Source organism: Euprymna scolopes, chromosome 2, assembly GCF_053919585.1.
Source record: "Euprymna scolopes isolate OS-2025 chromosome 2, ASM5391958v1, whole genome shotgun sequence".
Taxonomy (NCBI): domain Eukaryota; kingdom Metazoa; phylum Mollusca; class Cephalopoda; order Sepiida; family Sepiolidae; genus Euprymna; species Euprymna scolopes.
In genome coordinates this window covers 103356699-103382800 of record NC_136483.1, presented here as the reverse complement: position 1 = coordinate 103382800, position 26102 = coordinate 103356699, and the positions used below count along the sequence as shown (strand labels likewise).

Below are 26102 nucleotides of genomic sequence, written 5' to 3'. Positions count from 1 at the left end.
GATAACGTCTGTCAAAGACGAAAAAAAAAAAAGAAAACGTTTGTTTATGCTACCATCTCGACAGCAGATTTGAATTTGTCTTATTTTTTGTATTGGAAGATTTCAGATTCAAGTGCCAGTGCTTCTCTGCTGTGGATACATGCCAACCATGGGCGCCTTTTCCTATGACTCTCCACACTATTATAACACCCCTTTGTGATCTCATGATCATACACGCAGCATCCCAGTTGCAGTCATTTTTGTCGGGTACTCCATAAAAATCGTCCGCCTCTGTTTCACCGTCGTATACTAAACTTTTTGACCTGATCTCCAAAGATGTTATGCTGTCAGGATAATGTAGAAGGGATACGGGTCATTCATGTGTTTGGGTATTCCACCATGACCAACTATAGACTAATTATCTTGGTTACCTGACTCTGACCAAATTTTGTCATAGAATGACTTTCCAATGCTTTCACCAACATACAGTCTCCAACCTGGTAGAGACCGTGCTCAGGACTTGCTGGCGGTGGTGTAATATCAACTTCCACCCAGATTTTGTAACTGTTAATGTCATTGGCTGATGCGGTCAAATAAGAGTCACTGTTTCACAACGTTTCAGCCAACTATTCCTCTGATCTTTGTCACGTGGTAACCACAACAGGATAATTAATTACTGCCTTCTGGGACCCGTGGCGCAGTGGATAGAGACATTGAATCTCTATAGATTCAGATGAGAATTGTCTGAAGATAGTGGTTTCAATCCTACCCAAAGCCGGCCAGAGGCTTACTTGGCCAAAGCGTGGTGACGACAACAACTATGAAAGGCAGTAATTGCAGTTAGGAGATTCGGAGTTCCTATCCTGTCGCGGTTGCCACCTGATGAATGTAGAGGAAGAATTACTGTCTTTGTATGTCACATTGTACCAGTAAACAGCCTGTGGTATGAAACCATGCATACTGGTTGCGATTTGTTTCACAGTACGATAGCACTTCTCTGCTATGCCATTCCCAGCTGGGACATATGCACAATAAGATCTCAGGTTCACATCCCATTTATCCATGAGTAGCTACTGCCATTCCTACCAGGAGCAGCCCTAGCACAAATGACCATTTTCAGTTCATGAATCACACTTGTTATGCTAACTGCCTCCACATTAACAAGGCCGATAGCCATTAGTCGCATGCTCTCATATAATGAATGAATGCGTGAATATAGGATTGACATCTTTGCTTGCAGTATCTGCCGGAACAGATACTACACTTTGATCTTGGCCAAAAGGCCAAGAAAAGGATGGTATTTATTTGCTCCCCCATCGAGCAAATTAGGCACAAGGCCGATTTTTAATGTGAGGAGTGAAGGGGAAATGGGGACCAACTCCCCGGGGAGTAGGGGAGCTGGATAGTGACCATTGGTATGAAGGGTTTCCCTACATTGACCAAGGTCTTATATGTGGGGATGTCCCCCCCCCATATGGTCTTTGCTTGCAGTATCTGCCGGAACAGATACTACACTTTGAGATATTAAATCCTTTATTCATGTTAAAAATACATTGAAAATCAACAATGAACAAAAACAAAAAAACTTAGGCACATGGCCAACTCAAAAGGGGGGATTGTGGGGGTCGTTGGTCATCCTTGTCACTCCAGAACTAAACAAAATCAAAAGTTTCTCACAGCTAATATCTCCTTTCACCATAATACCACATTCACCCTTTCATACTGGGGGACGTCCTACTTAACTCCCAATTTTAAAAAGATTTTTTTATTGACATATAAAAACAAAAAAAGATAACAATAAAGATGGTACAATATTTCATTTGTTTCGAGGGGGGGGGGGTGATTAGCAGGACCCTCCCAACTCCGTCTAGTTGATAGACTGCCCATTCCACTAGGTTTGTAAAAGGAACCTCGCTTCTGCGGGTCAGTCTCTAAGTGGGGATGCCCTCTAGATGGGGGTGAATGGAGAAAAGAAAATTTTGTGTGTAAGGGATGGGGGTTAGTTTGTATTTCTTTCTCTCCAAGATGGGTGAAATTTAGAGGAGGGGGTAAAAACAAAAATTGCAAGAAGGAGGGGGTGGGGATCTTGGAGGCTTCCTAATCGGGGAGGGATGGAACACACACTCAGCTGGCTGAGAGGCTACTTGTTTAATTTTACTTTACGGAATTGCACGTTCCACACCTAGGCGGGGAACACATATTCAAATTTGGCTCCTTTTCATACACACAGACTTGCTACATGTCAAATGCCGTGCGATGCAGCTTTCTTCTATCACATCTGATCTTCACCCGTAGTTGGTGTTTAAAGAAAGCAATCAGATCCTGATCAGAAAAAGACAACCCCCCCCCGGCAACCTTGCAGACGCGACATCCAAATCACCATTCTTGCCACGGCCAGGATCGTAACGTAGACCATTTGTCTTTCCCAGTCCCATGGCAGCCTCATGTTGTCCATGATATTGGATACGATAATTGGGCGAGGATGCTCAGGATCGATACGAGTCGTCACCTTGCAGAGTTCGCAGCAATCGAAGAAAGCATGATCAGTCGTTTCTACGGCCATTGTCCCACAACGGGGACAATCAGGCGATTCCAAAATCTCGGAACTGCATTATATGTTGTTGAGTGGAAGTGCATTTCGTGCCAATCGCCAGATCAGAAAGAACTCTGAATTGTTCAGATGACTCGAACCTGGTGCCCAGCTCCACGCATAGCGGATTTCACTCTGCTGCCAACCCAAACGCACGCATAGTGGGTCGTCGGCAGCCCCCTTCACTAGATCCCTGTGAAGTTCCCTATATCTAGTAGTCACATGGTCGCTGTACCTTGGTAGTCGTTTTAGCGTGGCTCAGCACTCTTTCAAGTAGGCAGATTCTCTCCATGGCCTGCGACGGCTCTCGATAGAAGGGTCGAGAACGAGGTCGGGGAAGGCGGCAGTAACCACGGGGGTGCCATGGTTGGTCACCTTGCATATAGTAGCTCAGGAAGGCCAGCCTCTCAGTGTCTCGATGACACTTCAAGTCCGGCATTCCCAAGCCTCCCTCACACGGACATTGAATACAAACCTGTCTGCTCACCCAGTGTCTCCCTCTGTCCCAAAGAAGCGAAGACAAGAGTTCAACAAGAGCTGTTAGGTGTTGTGCAGGCAGAGGAAGTATGGCCAGTCGGTAAAGGATGAGAGGAAAGATATAAGTGGTGCAAGCCTCAACTCTACCCTTTAAGGAAAGTTTCCTAGGAAGCCACGAATTGATTGCAGCCTCCACCTTTAACTGTACCTCCAACCAATTTTTGTCAAGCTGGAAACCCGGTCCAAACCACACGCCGAGGATCCAAACTGGGCCATCCGTCCAGCTGAAGGGTGCCAGGAGGTTGACGTTGCCACTCCAGGCGCCCAGCCACAGTCCTACCGACTTGCTGCAGTTTATCTTGGTTCCTGTAATTCTTTCATACTGAGTGATCGCCTCCAACACGATCTCGATGTCTCTGAGGCTCGACACAGAGACCATGACATCATCAGTGAACGCGGATACCTTGGCGGCTGAGCCACCAGGTATTTCAATTCTGCACTCAGTTTCATACACATGTAGAGTCTATTTTACAGGCAACACCTTGATCTATCACTGGTACACCAAGTTAATTCTCTTCAACACAGCATCCTGCTCAGTTAGATAATTGTGCTGCACATCCTTCTCAGGTCACAGCCAACAAGCATCCTCCAACACAGTCTCATGTCTTTCCAATACCCTTTCAGTTGCTAGTGCGCTGGCATCGACCTATATGTTCAGTTTTCAGCTATCGATGCACCAGTTCCTACAAGTTTGATCATTCTATTTCACTAAATCATATGCTGGAGGGGAGGGTCTTTCACCTTGTTGTCTCAGCTATTTGTAGTCGAACAAGCTCTCCTCTCTGTCACCCTGCATTCCACAGGAGTCACACACATACCGGAAGGTGCCCAAAACATCTTCCACACAAGGAGAATACATTCGTCGTGTGATGATATTAAAAACTTCTGGGACAGTGTTTCCCCACTTCCATCGCAGGATACCATGCTCTCTTGAGACCAACAATTCCAGCACACATCTGGCACCCCCTAGACATTTTGGGTACAATTCAAGCCAAATGTTCCTTGACTTGAGATGTAGACACGTCTTCATTAACAAAGATCATCAATGTAGGTTGATGTTGCATGATCCACATCTCCCTCCTGCAATATCATCCTCCTAACAATGGAAGGGGAGCCACGTACAAGCCAAATCCCAGACATATCATACAATATCTCTTCCCATCGATCTCTACAGTCTGGTATGGCCACAGTATTTTGTGGACTTGTACTCCGAGGTCCAGCAATAACACATTAACCCCTTTTTGGTGCCATTTGTGCAGCTTAGCACCATGTTGGCCATAAATGTGTCCCTTTGATTGTTAAGTTTGTGATAGTCCATCACTGGCTTCACCTTTGTCTTATTCTGCTGCATCACAGCCATCAATGGAATTAATGCCTTGTTAGGTTCAAGTCTTCCATTCCCTTTATAGCATGAACCAACCCCTTGTCCATATATGCTTGAAGTTCCCAATCATACTCTGGTCGGATTTCTGCAGCCACTTGATATTCGGCCACTTCATTGCACAGTTCTTCAGGTACACAGTCATCTCTCGATTTCAATGCCACGATCCGCGTCCATCTTCAATGGTCAAATGTATCAGTAAAATCAGGTTCACTCATAGACATGACTTCGCTCATGGGATTTTCCCATCATCAATCCAAACTGCACCTGTAGATTCAATATTGATGCTTCCCAATGCTTTTATCACATTTATCTCTAACGCACTACCAACATGTTGATCCTTACATCGTCACTTTCGTTTGTGGAAATGATGACCAGTCCCCTGCCGCAGCATGTATGGGACATGTCTCCAGTTGTCATGACATCCATGCTTTCTGTTTTCTAGGATCGACATAGATTCACATCTACTATTGTATGTGATCATCCTGTGTTGATTAACACAAAACATTGCATTCCATCAATGTATCTGATAATCTTCGGCAATGCCACATTTACATCTTTGATGCCTTCTCCCCTTGTTCGTTTCCCAAACAGTTTTGGGCCCAATGTCCAACTTTGCCACATCGCTAGCAATGGGTTCCAAATCTCTGGCAGTCTCTCACTATGTAACTCTTGCGACCACATTTGTAACAAGAGAAAAATCCAGGTTGTCCTCGACGGTCGTACATCTAAACAATATGATATAAATGCAGGAGTGCCCCAGGGATCTATCCTTGGACCTCTGCTGTTCCTGATATTCATAAATGACCTCCCCGACAAAATTGCCTCTGAGATGGGTATATATGCTGATGACACCACACTCTATAGCAGGCACGACAGGAAAACAAATGAACATATATCTAAAGTAATGGCAGAAACACTAGAGGATGACCTCCAATCAGTAGTGGAATGGGGACAAAAATGGATGGTCACGTTCAATGCCGCCAAGACAAAACTGGTTTCATTCAATAATTACAAGAAACCTTCTCTACCACCTATAGCAATGGCCAACGACTCTTTATCTGAGAGTACGTATCTCAAGCTCCTCGGCCTAACATTCACAGGAAACATGAGCTGGAACAATTACATCGAGAGCATTGCCAGGGCCGCTGCGAGGAAGGTGGGCTCTCTCTACCGTGCTAGAAAACTTCTAACACCCGAAAGTATCCTGTACCTCTACAAGGCCACTATTCGCCCATGTATGGAGTATTGCTGTCATATTTGAGCTGGTGCATCGGCTACTAGTCTCTCGCTCCTTGACAGGGTTCAAAAGAGAGTCTCAAATCTGATAGGCCCTAAACTGGCATCTAAGCTTCAGCCTCTGTCCCATTGTCGAAACGTTGCATCCCTCTGCCTGTTCTACAAGTATTATAATGGTGAATGCTCTGATGAACTGCAAGCACTTGTACCCCCACGACGTAAACACCCTCGACAGACCCGACAAGCTGCAAAATCCCACCCCCACACTGTAGAGATCCCTAGATGTAAAAGATCTTTCTACTCCAGTAGTTTCTTCCCCAGAACTGCTAGACTTTGGAATTCCATTCCAGGTCACTGCTTCCCCAACTGTACTGACATGCATAAGTTCAAGTGAAACATGAACCAACATCTCGCTGCCCAAATCCCTACATAGTACCCCAGTAGATGTTTCCCCTGATAGTAGCCCCCTACACCAAAGTGGCAAGGTGCCTTGTTTGGGGTGAAAATGTAATAAAAAAAAATAAAATAAAATAAAAAAAAAATAAAAAATTTACACTGGTGCTAGGTCTGCTCCTGGTAGGAATGGCAGATTTATTACTGGGTGGACTCACGACTTCGACCACATGGTGGCTTTGGTCCCTAGTCGACATCAGCACCCTTGCTCTTGCTATTAGGTCTTCCATGGTCAGTCTCGATTTTTGGTGTCTGCTGGAATTCGATAATGAAAACCAGTTTTGCAAGCCTTTCCAGATTAACTCCCTGAAAGTCAGTTAATCCGACCAATCGTCTGATGTTGTTTGCATAAATGTTCACCCGCATGCCAGTTCATCTAACCATGGCCAACTTCCTATAGGCTGTGAATGCACCATCTGTGAATGCCTATTTTAACCAAGACTCTACCTTCTTGACGTCTAGTTGGTCACTCTCATCCATCTTCAAGTAGAGGTCTAATGCATTCAGATAAAGTAGGAGCAGGCTTACCCCATCATCCGCCTCATCTTTCTACCAATCTCAATTTCTTCAGACACACCATCACATCTCCTTCACCATTAAACGGATTCACTATATCACTGCTGAGTCATATATTTGCCACATTAACTGCCGGAATAGTCTGAAAGCAGAACAAAAAAGAGTTCCGAACTCTTCTTAACTCTCAGCATTGAACTTAACCGGCACAAGACGCATCTCTTTTCTATGACTCTATCGCTTCTTTGCCAAAGCAGCAGCTGTATTTTTCTTTTCATATTATTCTTCCTAGTTGACAACGAGTTCACATAAACAAGATAATGTCTCTCAAAAACAAAAACAAAAGGTCTTTTTCTACTGCCACATCGAACCTCGGCAACGCCTAAATTTGCATTTATCTTATTTTGTATAAGAAGAGTTTTAGGTTCGAGTGCCAGTGCTTCTCTACAGTGGGGCAAATGGTAACCATCGGCGTTTACTGCTATGACTCTCAACACTGTTATCACAAATGCCCCACCAACACGCTTTCCTCTTATTTCTGTATGCCACTGCTTCTCAGACAGATAAATCCCATCTACTCAAAACACTAGTTTTCAGGCGCCACATAACCCATCGTAGCACTTCTTCCGGGGTATAAAGAAAATTGTAATAAGGGCAAATATTACTTGCCTTAAAAACGCCCATGTGTTTGTACGTCTTGTAGGGCTTAGCTGCTGAATAATAGAAAAAACAAAAATTGTGCTGCCCAGTTGATTTTATCCACAATGGTCATGCAAACTCGCCGATTGTATACAAATTAGATGATCTTGAACTGCATATAAGCATGCCATTTGAAAAATGATGAAGCTTGTTTTGAGGAAGTCAGGTTGCACACACATACTACACTGAGGTGTTATGTACTATTTGGAGCTGAGAGAACACAGCTATCGCCACCTTCATCATATCATATGAATCCGATGATTCTATTGTTGGCATTGGTTTCCCTGATATTTTTCTAGTCAGATTTTTTTTTAAAGACATCGAGTAACCACATTAAGGTTGCCAACATGAAAGTGATTTTTGTGGAGCAAACTGAATTCGAACTTAGGAAACCCTGGTTGTCAGTCCGTGTCGTTAATCACTTGCCCACTATCACTTCACAGAGAATACAGTGAAGTTAAGTGCGAATTATGGCATCAGTGAAAAGAGGTGCCATCAATTTATTTATTTAAAACATACGGGGTTAATACTCTTTTCCTGATCTACATTAATGATCTTCCAAATCATATCCTTACATCATTTGTAGACATTTATGCTGACGACACTACCATTTATGGTAGCACATCTAAGACAGTAAACGACCAAGTTCTCTCCAATTCTCTCTCCTCTGATCTTGAACATGTAGTACAATGGGGAAAGGAGTGGCTGGTTACTTTTAATGCATCTAAAACCAAGCTTCTCTCTTTACATCATCAACATTCTGATCCACATCTGGCATCAATTGAAATGAATGGCTCTCGTCTTCAGGAGGCCTCAAGTTTTGACAAGCTTCTGGGCTTGACCATTACTCCTGATCTTAAATGGAACACGTACATCAAATCTGTTGCCAAGGCCGCTGGAAAGATGGTGGGATCTGTCTATCGATCCGGTAAATATCTCACTGCTGATGCTATTCTCTATCTATATAAGAGCTAGGTACGTCCAAGGATGGAATACTGTTGCCACATCTGGGCAGGAGCTGCTAGAAAGGACTTGGCCTGCCTTGATAGAGTTCAAAATAGACTTCGTAGCCTCGTAGGAGATGTCCTTTTCTCCTCCTTGGAACCTCTATCTCACAGAAGAGATGTTGCGAGTTTGTCTCTGATGTATCGTTATTTTCATGGAAAGTGTTCGACTGAGCTTCAATCTATGGTCCCCCCTCGCCAAACTTTCACAAGAAACACTCGTCTAGCTGTAAACACTATCAATAATTCCCCCCACTCTTTATCTGTGCCTAAACCTAAACGTAGATTCCATGAACAAAGCTTCTTTCTTAGAACTGCATGCCTGTGGAATTGTCTTCCGTTTTCCTGCTTTCCGGCTAACTACAATATGGTTGTGTTCAAGTCTAAAGTAAATAAGTTCTTGATGAGCCGTTCCATATAAGTTATTAAATTTACCAAATTTTCATTACTAATGATTACTATATTGTCCAATTTCTACTGTACACTCTTTAACCCTTATCCTTGAGTGGCCTCTGGGCCTTGATAATGTGGTGATGCCTATGTAAAAAAAAAAAAAAAAAAAAAACCTAAACTACATGAGCAAACTAAGAGTCAGATTTAATTGTCAGAGGCTGTTGGAAATATGACAAGTATAGGATATTTTATAGGGTATAGCAGCAAGCAGCATGTACCTATTGACACTCTCCAACTATGATAATCTTAACTCCTATTTTTCTATGCCTTTTTTTGTTTGTTTGTTTGTTTGTTTGTTTGTTTGTTTCATACAATAAGCATTAAATGCTTATTAAATGCTGATTGAATTATGGTGAGTGAAGGTTGGTATCAATGATTACTCAACACTTACGTAGAATATAAACCTTGGTCGGTTTAATGTATGTATATGGGGGGGGGGGTCAGCGCTTTCGATAGTCAGACTTTTTTTTTAATTCTTCACTTTAATAGTCCTCTCATTTAGGAACACGTCAGAAGTGACATATAATACACTTTGATCTGAGCTATGGTGTCTCACAACCCTAATTTATATGGTCCTGGATATGACCTTAAACTATATTGGATGATGAGACCCCAGCTTGCGGGCTTTGGGGAGTGTGGAGCCACCCTTTAATTGCCATTGCTCCCAGGCCTACTCTGACCCGGATTAGTAGTACCTGTTAGGGTCCCAAGTATGGGTTGAATAGAAACCGACTTGAAAAAAAAAATATGTATATATATATATTCTATTAAATTTTTCTATTGAATTTTTCTTCAAAATCACTGGATTCGGCATTAAATAACCTGAAAAGTGTTGATATGCCGTAAAACAAAAACAAGCAACCAACCAACTTAATTTATATAAACATGTGATAAATGTTACACCCATAAGTGTAATATGATCCGAATAACTCATTATGAATTTAAAATAATTTTACTTGTACGAAGGGAAATAACTCGCACATCTTTATTACTTATCAAAGTCCCATAACTCGTTCTAGTCTAAACTAGTTGTACTTGTTCAGCGTTGCCCGGGAGTCCCTATTCATTTTCATTTTTGTTCTTTTTTTATGCTGTTTGATTGTTTTGTTGTTTTTTTAATTATTTATTTATTCTTCTTTTTTGAAAATAAAATTTTAAGATTACGGTATCGTTTGGTCATTAAATTATTAATCCAATGAAACTGTTACAAAATTATAACAAATTGTAAGGTAATGGTTTAATTTCTATTTATTAAATTGCATGATGCATATAACCTCTAATGTTTTCAATTTTTTAATGTATATGGACTTTCTAAGAATTTTAAATCCTATTCGACAGTTTAAATGCTTCGAAATTCCTCTCAGAAGTTACAGTGTCATAAAGTCAGTCACTCTTGTTTTGCTAAAAGGATTAAAATGGCTGACTTTCTTATAAAACAGAAATGACCTATGGTGGATTATATCTCGTAATTAAATTATTTTTAATAGGATTTTTTACATTTCGTTTTATTTAATGTTATTGCATGTTTTTATTCCAATAAATAATCAAATAATTTCACAGACACACACACACACACACACATATATATATATATATATATATATATATATATATATATATATATATATATATATATATATATAAGAACAAAAAGTTAATAAAACATGTTAAAAAACACTTTAAAAAAGAGTTAAAAACATATTTAATCTGAAAAGGAAACACTTGATAAGTGGATAATCCTTAATCCATGGAGTTTTGAAGAAATACTTTCCTTCTCATCAAAGGGTAGGAATTAGCAAAATGCGAGATCGGATTTTGCATACAAAAGTATTTGATGAAACTACAAGTAAATCAAAGATCTTACTTGATAACAGAAAGTGAAGCAGAGGGAATATGGTGAAGAAAAGGGTGATTACATGTGAATGGATAGTCTGGTGAAAGGTAAATAATCCAATGACGGTAAAATCCAAAAATATAACTCCAAGAAAGTTAATTAAGTTTCTATTTGCACAAGTAAAATCCAAGGAAATCACGTAATTGGAAGATGGTCCAAAATAATCCAAAAGGCCGAAATCCATGGAATAATTCACAAATAAGTACAAAGAAAAGAAAAGGGGAAAATTCCAATAATAAATAAGATATGCTTTTCACACGACTGCCGAGATATATATATATATATTTTTTTTTTCTTCTTGTAGAAGTAAGAAACACACATATATGTGAATTTGATTTTTTGCCTACGAGCAAAATGTAGTATTTGTTTTGATACTACACTTCAACTGTTCTGTCATTGATCAGTGAAAGAAAAATTCTTCCACACTGAGGCAGTTTTCAATTTCATCTTAATCTGCAATGTCTTTTTTCTTAGAGAGATGGGTTTTCCACACATTAAAAACTGACCTCGTGTTTAACTCTGTCTTCAATGGGTGGGGGGAGGGTAAGAGGACAAGTACACAGAGACACCTTATTCTTTATTATTATTTTTTTTCTTTTCTTTTACGTTTCCCACTTTTTGTTATTTTCTTCCTTTCGTTATATGTCCCCCATTTGTGACAAAATGTCAGCATCAATTTATCTCGTTATCATTTCATACTAAAATAAACCTTCCAGTCTGAACCGACTGTGAAATTATTTTACCGTCTGATACTACGAAAGTGCACTCTGGACGTCCATGCACGACCAGCGTTCATCACTAGCAAAGGTGTATTCGGAATGGTGGTGACTGTACAGAAATATAAATTCTGGAGCGCAAAAACTTGCTCGGTTTAACGGTACTGTTCCCGTCTTCATAACTCTTCAACTTTTGGAATTAAAAAATATAGGAGGGTCTACTTTTTGAACCACTCTCGTACTAATGCGGGTGTATTCTTTTTGCATCTTATATGACGATGATCTTAAGATCATTCTTTTAGTGGTTTCTAATACTTTTGTTAGTGTACGTAATTGTGTAGAACGTATACGGTATATAAATGCAGTTGTTGAAGAAATAACATTATGAAATGAAAGAATGAAATAGTCTATCCATACAAAATAAATAATTGGATAGGCCTGTACGATGACCCCCCCCCCTTTATATATTTTTTTCTTTTCACTTTTTTAAAATTTTATCAGTGGATTATTATCGACTGACTTCCACCCCATTTTTGGGACTATTTTACCATATTTGTCCAAAATTTTCCGTGTATGTCTATTTAGCAGTTTTACATGGTGCTGAAGTCAAATTTAAATATGTTATGGCCTTGGGGATTTGGAGACTTTTGGGGCTAAATGGTTGGTGGTGGTGGTGGGGGGGGAATGATAGACTTAGTCATTTCCTATTTTGCATGGTGCAGAATTCAAATTTACATATGTTAAGGCCCAAAATTGCACCGTTTGTTCATTTTCACCAGGATTTGACATCCCCTGGGGACTTTTGAGGCTAAATGGGGGGGGGGCAAATGCTGAACTTAGTCATTTTTTTATGCCTCGTTCACTGTGCACTCACGGGGGAGCATGCATGCTTCACTTGTTTATCTTATATTGCCTTTCGTCTTATAGATATATAGACAGACAGACAAAGAGATCACATTGTCCTATAGATATAAAGACCGACAGACACACAGACATACTAGGCATTACTCGAATCATCTTTGTGGGGGGGGGCAGTTGCTCAAACGAACATTAAGGGGAGTACTGGGAATTTTTGTTGACACAAACCTATGAACACCAATTAGGGATCTTCGTTATAAGTGACCCTCATGGGCCCCTATCTCCATTGGTAGGAGTGAGCGATTTAACCCATGAACCCCCTTGCCCATCATGGGTTAGCATGGCAAGTTCGATAGCTCCACGTCAAATGGTATGAGCGTGCATAGGGTTCCCAGTCAAAAACTCCTCTCACCCCCATCATAGGTAACTACGAGTGTACATCAAACAGTGTGAGTATGCACAGGGTTTCTAATTATAAGTGACCCCCTTGAGGTCCTATCCCCATTAATAGGAGTGAGTGGTGTAACCTATTGCTTTTTTTTTTTTACTTCGTCGCATAATGGTAGATGGTTTCCATTTTCCTTTCCAAATTCCAAAAGTGAAACGTCTCATCCACTGAAAGTACGGTTAGAAGAACATCGAAAAGTCGTAGTACGTGGAGAGACTGAAAAGTCAGGTATAGCTGACCATATCTGAAAGGAAAAAAGAAACCATCTACAACTATGGGACGAAGTAAAAATTATAGACAGAGAAGAACGGTGGAGAGTAAGATGACTGAAAGAAGCAGCACATATACTGGGGAATAAGCAACTACTAAGCAGACCTAGTATAGAATTTAATACGATATGGGAACCAGTAATTATAAACAATAGATAATATATACAAGTAATAAGTAAAAACATTAATATATATATATATATATATATATATATATATATATATATATATATATATATATATGAGAGAGAGAGAGAGAGAGAGAGAGAAAGAGAGTGTGATATTAATATATAGTAATAAATAGTGGTATTTACTAGAAATAAAAATAGGTTTAAGGCTCCTAAAATTCGTACTAAAATTGTTCGCAAGGACCCGTGACGCAATGGTTAGAGTACTTGGAAAACCCAATTGTAAAAAGTGATATTCTCTTGAAGGTTAAAGGTTGAATCCTCAGTATGGGCGACCGTGGCTAACGGAACAAGAGCACGCTACTCCCGTGAAGAAAATAAAGGTTCTGCTCGAAATTCTGTCCAAATTCCCAAGTTTGAGAGAAACATTCCCGAGTTCAAAAAGATACACCTGAAGAAGGTCGGAGGTTACATCGATTGCAACGTTGTGTAGTCCAAGGAATCCAAATAATACGTATATATATATATAACAGGTGAAACAGAGAGAATGAAAGCATGAAAGGGAGATAATTGGGGGGATTTTATTGAAAGCAGACGAGTGCCGTACATTGTTATCACATATGTGTTTATGGAGGCAAAGAACAAGTGAATTTATTTGAAGCCTGGAAAAATCATGGATTACAATAGAAAAATGTGAGCATGAAAAGTAATATGGTTAAGCTTAAACATGGAAAAGTAAAGAACTAGTTGTTAAAACTGAAAAAGAAAAGGACAAGATATTCTAGTAAAAAATATAACAAATTTATAACTTAAAATATAGCAGCATTACAATTTTTTTTTTAATTAAATTTATAACATTATATAATCAATTCTTAATGCTGCAATATTTTAGGTTATAAATTTATTATATTTTTTACTAGAATATATTGTCCTTTTCTTTTCCAGTTTTAACAACTAGTCCTTTACTTTCCATGTTTAAGCTTAACCATATTACTTTTCATGCTCGCATTTTTCTATTGTAATATAGATGTATGTGCGTGTGCATATATATATATATATATATATATATATATATATATATATATATATATATATATATATATATATAGTTCTACTCCGTAATGCAAATATTAGCGGGGCATGGATATGACCTTAAACTATATCCGATGGTGAGGCCCTAGTTTGCGGGCTTTGGTTGGGGAGTGTGGAGCCACTCTTTAATTGCCATTGCTTGCAGGTCCATTCTGACCCGGAGTGGTAGTACCTGTTAGGGTCCCAACTATGGGTTAAATAGAAACCAACTTGAAAAAAAAAAAAAAAAAAAAAAACAAATATATTCCATTTAAAAAATTTTCTTCAAAATATATGGATTCGGCATTAAATAACATGAAAAGGGTTGATATGCCATAAAACAAAAACAACCAACCAACCAACAAATGTTAGCGAGTAAAAACCGTGCCGGACATAACAATTTCAAGTATTAAAAAGAGGCGAGAAAAATAATAATCAGTACTCATTACTACATTGAAAAAAAAAATATCTAGCATAATTCTATTATTTTACATGGATATTTTAGTAATATCTTTAGGTAAATAATAAGTGCAAACACCGGTGAAGCAAAAATTTATTTTCGTCATTTTCGGCGCTAGTATATATTATAACCGAAAAGTTGAGTGGTGAGCCGAGTTGCTTCTATCCTAGTTCTAATCGCCCTAGGCACATAAACAACGAAATTCCCTGCAGCATTACATAATATAAGTCGTCTAGAAATTCTTCCACCGAATAAGTACAAGCAACATTGCTAAATAGAAGTGTATGGATGGGCAGTCCTAAAGCCCGACGCCCCAGCACATGTTTGAAATATAAGGAACGAGAGGAAACATAATATCGTTCCCTCCCTTTTTTCATTTCGAAGCTGAAACGAAAATGCTGATAAATATCTACGCCGTTCAATTCGATCCAAATTAATATGGCGAAAAACAAGAATGCTTCAGTTGCCATGTTGGGAAAAGGTGGTAAAAATTTATATACACAAAAAAAAAAGAAGATGCAATACTCCTGTTCAAATTTACCTTGAATCGTTACATTATTTGTACATTTTTTTTTTCTTTTTACATGGAAGTTAACACTTATCGGGGATAAGAGTTATTGCGTGTACAATGGGACAATATCGTAGTAATCGTTAGTAATGGAGATCTGATAAAGTGTCTTACTTAGGAGGGTGGTTTATCAAAAACTTGTTTATGTTGGACTTGAAGACACCCAAGTTGTAGTCAGGTGGGAAACAGGCAAACGAAATTATCATTACTTCCTTTAAACGTCTATTCCAAGATCCAGAGATCCTATTGGTAAAGCGTCCCTCCTCTGGTTCAAGCGAAATCGGCGATAAAATAGTTTACAGTAGTGCCAGCATAGATCTCTTTTTGTCGCAGGAATTATTAATAGGGCCCGGAGTATATCATAATGTCCATTGAGGAGATTGTAATCCAAAACCAGATCACCGCATAATCGTCGGCGATCAAGAGAGAAAAGGTTGAACTTCTTTAATCGACCTTCATTAAAAAAAATTCGATAGCCCTTGCACCATACCAGTATCCAGTTTTTTTAACTTCCTCCAGATGCTGGATATCTCGTATCAGCAAATGAGCATGGAGCAAATGCCTGGACACCATCCACTGACAATGGTCTGACGAGGGAGGCGTGTAGAGGGAGAAATATTTCCGGAATAAGCTTGTAGAAAAAAAAAACAAAAAAAAACATCGGATTAGAAATAGAATTCTCCTTGCTTTCTTGGCAGCCTGAAACGCACTGTTTACATCGATAACTCCTTTCTCGAAATGTCAGCATCTTGCATAAAAAGAAATAACTTTTTATACGAATTATCAAAAGAAGGTTCAACAGGTCAACCGCTGAAGTAATTGGTCAAGCAGATACGAGTTGAGACTGGTACGCTGCTCTTGGTAGCTGAAAGGCTGGTCTACGATTGTTAAAAGTGGAAGAATTTTGTTTTCAAATACGTGGCGAAGCCCCCTGGTGTATTGTCATAAATAAAAGTAATCGAAAATCATTCGCCGTTCGATATTACAGAAATATCGCGGAATCTGCAGACGATAAGCGATGGCAACAATTCTTTCTTCAAATGGTGCATATATAAAAAAAAAAAAGGAAATGTTACAATATTAGCGCCATTTTGAAATCTATTGCATGAAAGACAGTTGTTTATGCCACTCTGCCTTGTTTCATTTTACTTCAGTTGAAGTTCTCGGAAACCAAGGGCCCCCTTGCAAGGTTCTAACTTTTGATCTCTATATGTGATACATAGATATTCGAATATTCCATTAAAGTTCTCCTTTACCTCCCAAACATTGAGTTTGTACAAAAGTTGAGAACATAATTTTCCTCTCCCCAATTGACCATTTAAATGTATTATAGTACACCTTTCTTGTGTTTTTTTTTTTATTTATTTTTTTTTTTACTGGATTCCAGGACAAGAATTCATCTAGTCTGGTGGAGTATCCAACTTCGTGTTGTTATTTGAAGTAATATCACTTGGAGAACGTGCACCATTCCTCGCAAAAACTGTAAAAGCCAATGCGGGTTAGTCATAGCGACGAGATCTTATTTGGGTTGTAGATAATATGTAATTTTAAATATTTAGTCAGGTTTTACTTGCAGGTAAAAGTATCGTCATGCCAGGTTGTTCTGACAAACTCCTGTAGAGAGAGACCTTAGATGGCCGAGGATAGTGTCTAGTAGACATTCACGTTTCTCTTCTTATGTATACGTTTTTTTTCTTCTTTTTTTTTTAACTTTTAGTTGGACATACAAAGTTGGTATATTCTTGATCGGTGTTGCCCGGGATGAATAATAGATTAAAGTAAAAAGTGTTTAATTATTCTTTGGGGGTTAACTGGACCAGATTTCGCCAACGGAGCGGGTCAGCTTTTCAGCAATTTCCAATGTTATCGATTATATAAGAGAAATGAATGTCTTATAGTATTATCATTTTCAACAGATTAAAATGAGAGGGAGAGAGAGAGAGAGAGAGGGGGGGAATGGAGTGGGTGGCGGTGAAAGAAGGATGGGGATGTGGAAAGGGTGAGGAGGGAAGGAGAAAGATAGAGAGACGGATTAAGAAAGGTAAACAGAAGTTTTACGCACACATTTTTTCACCTCTTTTATTTTTTATTTTTTCTGGTCCTGAAAAATGTCGTCTAGTCCTGCTTGTTTGAAATGAGAGATGCGTCCATTCAGTCTATGTGGTTAATGATAGAAATAATCTGTCACGTTTTAGGAACTTAAGCATAACAGACTAACGAAGTCTTTGTACATAACTTCAATACTTTTGAGTCAATCCAACCGAAATTATCGATACTTATTCAAAGTTGTGGTCACAATTCACAAACCAGTTTTTAGAAAATCCAACCGCCCTATTTTTGTAAATAGTTCAAAACTACCTCTACCTACACATCTTACGGGAAGAAGGAGCGAACGTTGTTTTTAAACATCGATTATAAATTGGACAAAAGCCAGTAGTTTCTTTCAATAAATCATAAACGCAATAATATAGGCACCGCCAAAAATGGCCGCAAAATCAAGTTGTTGTTGTTTTTTAAAACGAAATTACATTTATCAAAATCCATTATTTCTGAGTAACTTTTTTTTCCAGAAAGATAAAACCATGAATTTTATCATATAGAAAACAGAATAATGTAAAACTTTTTCTACTATTTTTAATTAAATTTTAAATGTTAAATTCCCCCAAAAAGTTAACAATTGACATTTTTTGTCTTGCACAAAAAACGTACATAAATATTTAAAAAAAAAAAAAAAGAAGGTTTTTGAAATAATTAATTTATTTATTTATTGTCTAACTAAGATTTAGGATGATTTTCTAAGAGAATATGCAAAAATATTATAATATAAGTACCTGGATTTCAAATAATTCCACTTATTCATATATGTAACCAGTTATTTCGCGTCGATCTAGAATCTAGATCGACACTGTTTACGTTTGCGTTTGATAAGAAGCAAACTATGGAAGACCAAACAGGCCAAAAAAACTTATTTTTCAGTGACGAAAATTTCAATGTATTATTAAGCTGAGGCTGGGCAGTACCAGATGGGTGACCATTTGTATGAGTTTGGTTTTTAATGTGTATGTGTGTGGGGGCCAGGCTCCCCAAAATGGGGGGGGGCAATTTAAAGCAGAATAAAAATAAATTATTTCAGCGCGTTTGGTCCACCGTAGTCGAAAGGCGGAAAACGTTTTCAAACGGGATCGAAAAAAATGATGCTATTTTTAACACAAAGGGCACAATATTTATCGAATTTTTTTTTTTTTTTTTTTGGTATCGATTCTTCAAAGCATGCCCTGTTTAATAATGGTCATGCATTATTCGGCTCGCTAAAAATATATTGTTAATTTATTTATCAAAGATTTTAAAATGGCTTTTTTCGTATAAATATTAAAAAAAATTTTTTTTTGTTTTGCTTAACTTAAATTAATTATTTTACTTAAATTTCACACTTCAAAACTCAAAAGCGGGATAATTAAACACAATCGAAGTTCTGATATTTATACGTCAAAATAAGGTATACAAACATTTTTTTTTTAAATCTATAATTCTGTCCCTTACAACAACACAATATGTTGTGTTCAGTTTCAGATGATTATTTTAAGCATATTTGTTCCCACTTCAAAACAAGTGGGGTTTTGTAAGCAAAAAAAATATATATATAAATATCGTTTATGAAAAATAAGTACACCGTAATAAAGTTCATTCTTCTCTTAATAATCGCTGAAAATTTCGTATTGATCGGATAATTACCTGATTTTTGGTAGATTTTTAAAAAGACGGTCCGTCAAAAAGTACTGACCTGCCCCCCCCCCCCCCAGTTTTGGCGGTGCCTACAATAATATATTTCCAAACTTTGTACGTACTATAAAAACCCAACCACACAGCTTCCCCTCACCCTCTCTCTCTCTCTCTCTCTCTCTCTCTCTCTCTCTCTCTCTCTCTCTCTCTATGCAGTTTTCCTTACAAACTCGACACATGTACCCACTTTACAAATTCAGCCACGATATATATATATGTAATGCCCTAACTTTAACTGTATTTTGAATGTCTTATAGTATTATCATTTTCAACAGATTAAAATGAGAGAGAGAGGGGGGGAATGGAGTGGGTGGAGGTGAAAGAAGGATGGGGATGTGGGAAGGGTGAGGGGGGAAGGAGAAAGATAGAGAGACGGATTAAGAAAGGTAAACAGAAGTTTCTTTTTGTGCCGTTTTATTTTTTAAAAAAATAGCAAAAGAAAACGATGTGTGTGTGTGTGTGTGTGTGTGTGTGTGTGTGTGTGTGTGTGTTTACCAAATTATAATTCTGATATGTCCCACGAAACGGATATATTTGCTTGAAGTAGCTGGATGATCTTTTCGATATTATTCGAGTAATACTCTAGTCAATGGTATTACTGAATGGATGTGCGTGGTCGGAGCTGGTATATCCTTAAGCGTGAGACTTTCGGCGTATCTTTCGACGTCTCTCTCAAGCGGCTCTACCAGTTGGTATTCATAGCTTGACCAGCAAATCATATTTTTTTATGAAGATGTACCAAGATGTACTCATATTCATTATATGAAATTCTTAATATACTTTGAAAGCAAAATCTACTTATCACAATGTTGGCTGAGAATATAAAGGATTTATTTCTCTTGAATCATATCTAAGTTATCTCTTCCTGAATTATACTCAGCGATGAGAGAAGGTACTCTTCTACTTTCGGAATCAAAATTAAATTCGACCCATCCGCGAATTTACAAAAATCGTACCTTGTCTCTTTCTGGTTTGGATGCCTAAGCGATTGGATGCGGCTCCGATCGTCTGACAATCTCAACATGTGTAATTTTGTTGTCCCCTCGAACGGATCGAAGCGTTGTACATAAAGACGGTCACAAAGAAAATGGGAGCTTCTGCACAAACTTTCCAGATGCAAGAACAATTTATTGATTTTCTTCGCTTGCCACGCTAGTCGCCGACACGTATTTAACACCAGCGTGTTCTCTTTCTGACCTACACGGCACCAGAGGTAGGTAACTGCCAATACACAGCACCAGACACAGCTGTTGTTAATACACGGCATCAGACACAGCTGGCTGTCAATACACGCCACCGGACATTGGTGGCTCATAATCGAAGGGGATGAGAAGAAGAACTGTCGCATCTTTACTTCATTTTCTTTTTTTCTTCATCCTCTTTCCATTCCAATCTCTATGTCTATATATGCAATCCGCTTCGTGACTCCACGCCCACGTTACGGCTTAAAATGCTGATTCGGCACGTCATTTTAATGGCGAAACCGGCTGCGTTACATGTGGCGACCGCGTGTTTTAGTAAGAACCATACAGGTGGTCGCTACATAAGCATAGAAATAGAATAGCAAATATTCTAATTCTTCAATAGAATTGTTGAGCCATTAAATTATTAATTTGAATTAAATTGTAATAAAATAATAACTAATTCTCATTAGGATAATGTTGTTTTAATCTCTATTTATAAAATTGTAAATAACTTCCAAAACTTTCAATCTTTTAACGCATGATGATCGGTCAGGAATTTTGAAGTCAGAAATTACTTTCTATGTGACAGTTTAAATGCTTTCAAATTCTTTCAAATTTTGAAGAGTCGAGAGGTAATTCTTTCTTTTTGATTTGTTTTTTTTTTGGGGGGGGGGGGTGTTTTTTTTGTTTTTGTTTTTTGTTTTTTGTTTTTTTGTATTTGTTGGTTTTTTGCTGTTGTTTTTTTTTGTTTTTTTGTTTTTTTGCAACTATTAAAAAAATATTAAAATAGTTGAATGGTCCCGGGCAGGATTACTCCTCGTTGCCTGGGGCCATATAAAAACAAAATCGAAAAAGTTAAAAAAAAAAAAAAAAAAACTGTGTGCAATATCTTTATATAAAAACTTTTGTCTGTCTACATCTCTTTATCGTCTCTTGATTGGTCTCTATCTATCTTTCTCTCTTTTCCCCTTTTCCGTTTTTTTTTTCACATTCTTCCCCCCGCCCCCACTTCTCTTTCACCACTGCCAAGTCTATTCCTCTCTATTGAAGATAATATGCTATTCACCTCTCCTTTATATCATAGATAATATTGGAAAATGGAAGGAAAATCTACTTGCTCTAATGAAACTTGACCTAGTGAACACCCACCCCTCACCTCAAAAAGAAACTTGAATTCATTTATATATATATATATATATATATATATATATATATATATATATATATATATATATATATATATATATATAATTGTATATATTACAAGGTGACCAAAAAAAAAAAACGGCCCCAACTCTAATTGTGACGGGACACCGGACGATGCCGGGTGTCCCGTTCAGCTAGGTGAAGATAAGAATGCTTATGGCCGGGGGGGGGGGCGTGCTGATACTGTGTCAAAGATTAAGACAGGCGTTTATGAGATGTTCGGGAGACATGATATCTGTTTTAATGGCGGAAAAAGGAGATTATTTTTCTAGTTGGATCTGGTGAGAATGAGTTTTAACTAATGTAATTGATTCGGACAGTCTCGAGAATTGGGTTCCAAAATGTCTGCTCGGAGTCGGGGACCCGCGGTGTTTTAACTCAGAGACCACCAAGCTAGTTTGACAGATATGTTCACAAAACAATAGAGAAAGGGAAAAGAATAAGAAAATAGAGGGATAGAGAAATAAATTCACAAGAGAAGAAAGAGGGGGGAATAGAAGATAATGGAGAAAAGGAAGGAAAATGCTTTTGATATAAACAACGATCGCCTACTCGAAAAAGATATAGAAGGGTTTTGGCAGTCTTTGGCTAGCGAGCGAAGCGTACACATCGGCTCTCGCCCCGCCTGGGGTGAGAGGCAGGGGCAGAAATCTCAATAAGGACTAACTTGAAAAGAACTTGTTCTTAGCTAGAGAATTAACCTGATATCTCAAGTATACAACCTGCATCACGAAGCGCGGATAACGAAAACACGACTTTAAACAAATGTAGAATGATTGCAAATATTTTATTTGGTTTAAACGAAAATGACCCCAGAGTTTTTTCTTTGTTTTTCGATTGCCGGCATAAGTGAAGATGCAGTTTATTTCAGGTATGCCCTGACGCCAGACGACGAAGACACAGACATAAAACCAGAGTGACGGCCGAAGAGGACAATGTTGCCACACGGACTTGGGGTCATGCACGTTTAACGTGCCTTGAGTAGCAGAGGTATGTTTTCCAGTGACCAGTGCGAGTCTGGTCACGCTGGAGGGGTCCACCACTAGACGACGCATGCCCGGGACATCGTTCTCGTTACACAAGGTGACCAAAAAAAAAAACGGCCCCAACTCTAATTAGGCCTTGTTTCTTAGTGTTCTGTCCGAATGAAATGAAACTTTGGTCATAACTAGTTTATTATATTCAAAACATCACATCAAAACACTAGGGTCTTTGGCCTTTTTTTTTTCTCCGTTCTACAGCATATGTTCTAGATGGCCTCTATTTAGCTTTTGTTTTTTTTTTTGGGGGGGGGGCACCCTGTATAATCACACGTTATATGGTTAACCGGTGATAACCTGGTATATAAATTCGTTTTAGGTCTTTTCGGTCACACAACACCCACAGAAGTCCAACAATTACTCTGGACACCCAGAACAACTCTTACAACACAATAGTTTGGCCTGATCGTCTACACGGAGACAAGGTTTGATGAGGAATTCTGGTTATTCTGTTTCAGCAAGAAAAATCTGCCAATCCAGGGAGATAGATGCGGCCACACGCCACGTTGTGATTGTTTTTTTTTTTTGTTTTTTGTTGTTTTTTTTTGTACCGCGGGTGACAACCCTCTCCTGGCGCTGAGGTGGGCACTCTTATTCCGATAGATGTCCCCTGAAAAAAAAAAACAACTCGAGTTGAGCGTCCGGCCCGGTAGCAATGTTAACAACCTCGCAGAAGCAATAAGTACAAACCTTCAGTCGTTGAGTTTTATTTTTATAAAAATTATATTAATAGAAACTATATAACTACAAAGTTCTGATATAATACCACTGTACAAAGATGAATGTATAAGTAGTTGAAATTAAATCACTTCAGAGTCCACAGTTCAACACGCGTCACATCATCTGCTACCGACAGCACTTCCACTCGGAGAAACAGTCACCTATAGTTCCGAATTCAATTGCCGTATAGCGTAAATCTCGATAGTGGTGGAATAATGACAGACACAAGTGAATTAGTTTTTTCTTTTTTTCTTTCTTTTTTATATTGTCACCAACTGTCTGCAGATACGGTGTATAGGGGGGGGGAAGGGGGTCTTTGTCAGCGGTAGTGGCAAGCGATGAATTAACAGCAACAGATGGTTTTAGTAAGCCATTTTCTGCGTAAATACCATATATGACAAAAGTATTCAACCAGGGTTATTTTAGTTAGAAAAGTTGACGGCGGTATTCAATATCGGCGTATTTTTCAGCAGTCAGGGGCTTCTGTTCAACTTACTGTCAGCTGTCTTCTCAACTGTCTTCTCTCAATTCGACTCTCAACTCCAATCAAGTCTAAAATCGACCGCGAATAAGCTTATATACTGAGGGAATGGGGGAATGGAGTTCCCAAGTTCAAACTAGTCAATAGGGGATCGTTACTACATATACCTTCTCTTCTTATTGGACTAGTGTCAGCCGTGCATAATCGCTTGTCAAGGTAAATTTCCACCGAGCAGTTCTCACACCCGGTAGCCCTTGGGAGATGATCTCCGGGTCAGATACTGCTCCTAATCGTAGCCCAAACAACTTTCAATACTATTCTCTCGAAATCAATTATTTTCTTAGCAAAACAATGTTAATATTAGTATATTGTTATCAATCCCAAATCCGCTAACTGAAGCTATTTTTTCTTGGTTTGGTTGCGTCATCGACCAGACAAATGGAATCAGCAAGGCAATCGAGAATTGCCCGGAATTGTTCACTTAATAAAAGTTTCAACTTAGCTCTATCATAACCGTTATTAATGTAAAATTCGACCATCATACGTGGTTGGGTCACAATATACTTCATCCAGAGCAACGCCGATCAAGAGTACATTAATTTTGTGGGTGTTTGTTTTGTATTTTTTTACTTTTAGCTAGACACATATGTACGTGTCCATTATGTAATAAATGAAACGAAAATGCATTCCGATGGATATATAATTTCGTAATTAAATGATTTTACGAAATATGATTCTGAATCGGTTGCATTTCGTACTTCACGCTATTCAATTTTTTTTCTTTCAATAAAAAAATCGATTAATTGTAAATAATAAAAAAAAATGTAATAACGTAATAATCATGTAGAGGCGAGAAACACACGCGCGTGCGCGCGCGCATCGATGCACGCAGGAAGTGGTAGCATTATTTTCTCTTCAGAGAGATTGTAGGAAATGTAATTTTTCAGATGATAGTCATGCCCTCAGTCAACTAGTATAGACGTGTTCGGCTATTTGAATGCCATCGCCGCAAACCGATGTGAATTTAAGTAGATGTGAATCACGTTAATTGCCGCCCCTTCCTTCGTCACGTGACAAATTTCCCGTCCTTTTTATCCGACGCATGCGCGTATCTTATCCCTATTAAGCCTTTAATAACTATCTGCAAATCCCCGACCCGGGCGCCATTTTCAAGGACTTGCATTTCATCCCACGAATTCCTGTTCAATCAATCAACTGAAATGAGACAATTTTTTGCGTATATTTTCTCTTCGTGTCATTTCTTTTATGAAGGTTGATATTTTATTTACTACTAGCTCTATCTAGCCGGCGTTGCCCGGAATGCGATGATGTCATTTCAGTTTTAAACTTCGTGGATTCAAGAAATCCCTTAATATTTCTTTTTGAGTATCTTGCCGAACAATAAATTCTTGTAAATTATAATTTACAAGAATTTATTGCGTTCTTTTATAACAAGCTTTATTTTCTATTTTGGTTCTATTGGGCCTTTTTTTATTTGGTTGGGATGACAATATAAATATTAATATTTATATTCTCTTTAAGTTTACACGAACTTTTGATTTGTAAACTTAATTTCTACTTCTTGAATTTATATGTATGTGTGTGTGTGTGTGTGTGTGTGTGTGTGTGTGTGTGTGTGTGTGTGTGTGTGTGTGTGTGTGTGTGAAATAATAATTTTCCAAGTTCCGAATATCGAATTTTCTCAGGTAAAGGTAGCCATTAAAATATTGTTTCGCCTTGCGACTAACAAGCCTGCAAAATTATGTTATTGATGCATATTTAGTCACGTATTGCATATTTAGTCACGTATTCATCAGATGTTTGTCTTAACAATCTTTTACATGGTTTGAACAATTACATGGTTTATGTAGCCGACACGCTCTTCAGTTCCTTCTTGTTTCGAACCCAATAAAAGGACATTCATTGAGCTAGGAATTTTTTTTCAAAATTTATATAATTTTTTTTTCCATATAAAAAAACTTTATTTATGGGAAAAAATTTTTTAAATCCCTTACGATTGGTATATACAACCGAGTGCGATTGAAGTAAATGGTTAGCCTATATATATTTCATTTGTTCATGCATAGTTCTTTTAACTTGTACAAGAAATTTTAGTTGTAAGGAAGACACATCTTTTTCTATTTTTCAACTAAAAGTATGATTTATTCTCCTAGCTGATTTTAGCTTTTTCTGCGATATTGCATAATTAAAAATATAACTATGAAGTAAAAGAATTATAAATCGTAATTATAAGGAAGACTGAAGGCTTAAATAAAAGCAGATGAAGAGTGTTAGCTCTGACTAAATTAATATATTAATTTCTCTTAGCTGAGTTGTTTTAACTTATTATTTAAGCATGTCTCCATATTACAAAACGTCTACACCGGATTAAGTAATTTAAATTGTTTTGTTTCATTTTACTTTAGTTGAA

General features: G+C 38.1%; 1 protein-coding gene, 1 long non-coding RNA gene and 1 pseudogene across 3 annotated transcripts in view; 1 reads left to right on the top strand and 2 right to left on the bottom strand.

Moving 5' to 3' along the window:
* LOC145293703 (ubiquitin-associated and SH3 domain-containing protein B-like) overlaps positions 1 to 26102 on the top strand; it is a 425494-nt gene that overhangs the window by 100943 nt on the left and 298449 nt on the right. The window lies entirely within an intron of this gene.
* LOC145242738 (U2 spliceosomal RNA) lies at positions 1180 to 1275 on the bottom strand (annotated as a pseudogene).
* The window catches only part of LOC145293724 (uncharacterized), a 51102-nt gene continuing 47982 nt past the window's right edge, over positions 22983 to 26102 (bottom strand). The window contains exon 3 of the long non-coding RNA XR_013869755.1: positions 22983 to 23080. This is a non-coding gene — a long non-coding RNA (uncharacterized LOC145293724). The remainder of the gene's footprint in view (positions 23081 to 26102) is intronic.